Consider the following 3691-nt stretch of genomic DNA (forward strand, 5'->3'; position numbering starts at 1 on the left):
GATGGACCATCTAGAAACTGCCATATCCGGGGATCCATCCCATAATCTGCTTCCAAACGCTGACACCATTGCATACACTAGCAAGATTTTGCTAAGAGGACCCAGATATGTCTGTCTCTTGTGAGACTATACCGGGGCCTGGCAAACACAGAAGTGGATGCTCACAGTCAGCTATTGGATGGATCACAGGGCCCCCAATGGAGGAGCTAGGGAAAGTACTCATGGAGATGAAGGGATCTGCAATCCTATAGGTGGAACAACAATATGAACTAACCAATACCGCCCCCCCCCCAAGCTGGTGTCTCTAGCTGCATATGAATCAGAATACCCAAGATATAAGATGGCCTATTAAGCCATCAGTGGAAAGAGAGGCCCATTGGTCGTGCAAACTTTATATGCCTCAGTACAGGGGAATGCCAGGGCCAAGAAGTGGGAGTGGGTGGGGAAGTGTGTGGGGGACTTTTGGGTAGCATTGGAAATGTAAATGAAATAAATACCTAATAAAAAAAATATCCAATAAAAAATATTCATGATGAGACTCTTCGTTGTATTTTCAATACTGTGCCTAAATTATTTCTATAGAATGTGTACAAAAGCATGTAGCATAATTGGGGGGGTGACAAAAGGAGTCAGTATCCTCATATAATATCCCAGGCTGTCCTGGAACTCACTATGTAGCCCATGCTGGCTTGGAACTTGCATTAATCCTATTTCAGTTTCTTTTGTGGCAAGATTACAGACATGAGCCATCATATCTGGTTTTAAGTAATAGACTGCTTTAAAAAAAATTGGAATTGTTGTTTCATAATTCAAATTTTGCTTAGCTCTTGTTTCCAATTGTTATTGATGAGATATTCACATACTAAAGAAATTATTTTATAAGAAAAATGTACAAGGAATTTAAGTCAATATAAATTTGCCATAATATATATTTTATATACATTTAACTGAAACTGATCCAGATCCTATCTGTATTTCTAAGTCCCCTAAAGAAAACTATGGCTAAAATGTCCCCGTGTCTTCATAGAGACAGCGGGATGGCAGAACTTAGGGAAGCCCAGATATATTTAAAGGCAAACAGGATTCTCCAGAGAGGGCTCAGGACATACTGTCCTTTGGTGTGTTGATTATTTTAAGGTGAGATCACTTGGAAAACAGCAGGAAAGAGAGAGAGAGAGAGAGAGAGAGAGAGAGAGAGAGAGAGAGAGAGAGAGAGAGAGATCTGCCCTCTTCTTTCTACCTAAAAATAGGCTCCATCATTTTGATGAGAAGGAAAAAAAAAAGTCTTGGCCATCAGAGGCTTCTATGGCTTTTGTTCAAATTCACTACTATAACGTTTCTCCTGTGGGTCTTTTCGCACCTTTCCACAATTTACTGCTCCCTGAACCTTACCCTACTACAGGACCACTCTCCCCCTATTAATAATATACCAGTTAAAGAGACTGGCTACCGATTTTCACTTCGCCGCTATATGCTCTCTACCATAGACAAACATTGAAATCATCCTGATTCAGTTCTTCCCTAACACTACCGCAAACACCTGAGCACAACTTTCTGATCGCCTGCTCAGGTTTCCTTTTGACAGTTTACTTGCTATCCATATTTAAGATCTCTGCACTGTCTTCTCAACATGAAAATGTTAATATCGTTAAAGAGTGGTTCACATTTCACCCAGAAGTTACTCAGACATTTTAAGTGGAGGAAGTGGTGAGGGAGACCAAATGATGCTTGATCTAGTTAAAGATATGAGAAATTTGAAAAACAGAAAGGCTGAAGAGATTAAGCAGGAGGATAATGAGAAAGGCGTGTGCAGCAGGAGGCCAGAAACACCTCGAGGTTGCTGACCTGGAGGAGTAAAAACCCTCAAAGTCGAGGTGTGAGTGAGTGTAGCTGTACAGTTGTGTTCAGGAGACTGGGCGATACAGCAAGAGAGCATGCCTACAGCTACTTTCAAATATTACTAATTGCTCAATAGGAGGAAAATAAAAGCCCCCTTTGCTACTACAGTTTAAAACTTTGTCCCTTAAAATCCCTTATCTTCTTTTCCCTCTCTCAGAGTTATTTAGATCATGACCTGCTGGGTTAGACCTGATGGACCAGTATCTTCCCAAAGCAAATACACTTAGAAAAAGAAGCTTGGGAATTTTTCCAAAGTGAATTACAGTTACCGCTTTTACGTGTGTTTCAACCCGTGGGTGTTTGTCCAATGGCTAAAATCACAGAGGTGATTCAGCAGTTTTCCAAAATAAAGTCCTGGTCAACACTTGAATTAAAATGTAGCCCTGTGGGAATTATTTCCCTGCTCTCCTCATTCCTTCCCAGGGACCCACCCTTCCCAAGGACACCTATGTGACTGTAAGGCTTTTCCTTCAGTCTTGGTATAAGCCTGCAGGCAGACCTGGGCAGAATCCACTGTGGTGAAGTTCAACAAAGGAAGGCCTGGCTACATGGTGGTTTCACTTAAACCCACAATTGTACCAAGTAAAGCAAGGCTTGGCTCCTCTCTACAATCATGCTGTTGGATCCAGTGGTAAATACTCTTCATCAGGTTCCACTTGAGTTTTGTTTTGTTTTGCCAGAGCAATGTATACATTCTTGCCTTAAAAATCTAAACCAGTGTGGGAAGACTCTTAAGAAAATCTCTTCTGAGCTCCAGCATCCCAAGTCAAGAGCAAGGTTTTTAACACTCGATTTATTTATGTGCCTCCCCAGATGCCTCCACTACCTGCTTGTTCTACTGGTTTTCCAATTTGGGGCATCAGTAGGAATGGTTGACCTCCATCTATAATGACAATAATGTATATCTGGGCTCTGCCACATTCTTTCTGCTGTGTACACGAACAAGAACTTTTTTTTTTCACTTTCTCATTCTTTATAACACACTTTGGGGTTAAGTCAAATTTTAATTTTTACCACTGTTATGACTATGCCTATCACTTACATCTGAACCATACTGTCTTGTAATTGATATTGCTTGTGTGCGTGTGTGTGTGTGTGTTTGTGAGTGTGTTTTATAGACCTTAATGTAGCCTTGTCTTCTGATTGTATCTATCATTCAGTCAGATAGTCTCAGATTTTCTGATGCTTCTCTTAAACTATTAGTAAAATCAGACACATTTCAGTGAACTGCCCCTGGTACCTTCTCCTAAGACCATCTTCTTGCATTGATGCTTATTCTGAAGATCTCACTTTTCCTCATCTGTAATTAATCTTTTTGTGGTTCAAGTTCCTTATACTTCATTTTTATTCACTTTCCCATTTTGAAGAAATGAATTGTTGAGCAGCCACTTTCTGTGAGGCCCTAAGAGACAGGCATGTTAGAGGAATCCAAAAGAGCACCTGCAGTTTCTCCTCAAGCTTGGCTGTGGTTTGGCAGGGCCAGAACTTCTGGGTTAGAGGTCACATTCCCTCAGAATCCTGGAGACAGGTATTTGATCCTAGTGTTCTTCTCTTGAAGAAGTTTAGTGAATTTCCTTGATAATTAAGGATGCTGAACATTTTTTCAGGTGCTTCTCAGCCATTCGGTATTCCTCAGGTGAGAATTCTTTGTTTAGCTCTGAGTCCCATTTTTTTTCCTTTTTTTTTTAATTTTTAATATTTTTATTACATATTTTCCTCAGTTACATTTCCAATGCTATCCCAAAAGTCCCCCATAGCGCCCCCCACTTCCCTACCCACCCATTCCCATTCT

Source organism: Mus caroli, chromosome 2 (assembly GCF_900094665.2).
Source record: "Mus caroli chromosome 2, CAROLI_EIJ_v1.1, whole genome shotgun sequence".
Classification (NCBI taxonomy): Eukaryota; Metazoa; Chordata; class Mammalia; order Rodentia; family Muridae; genus Mus; species Mus caroli.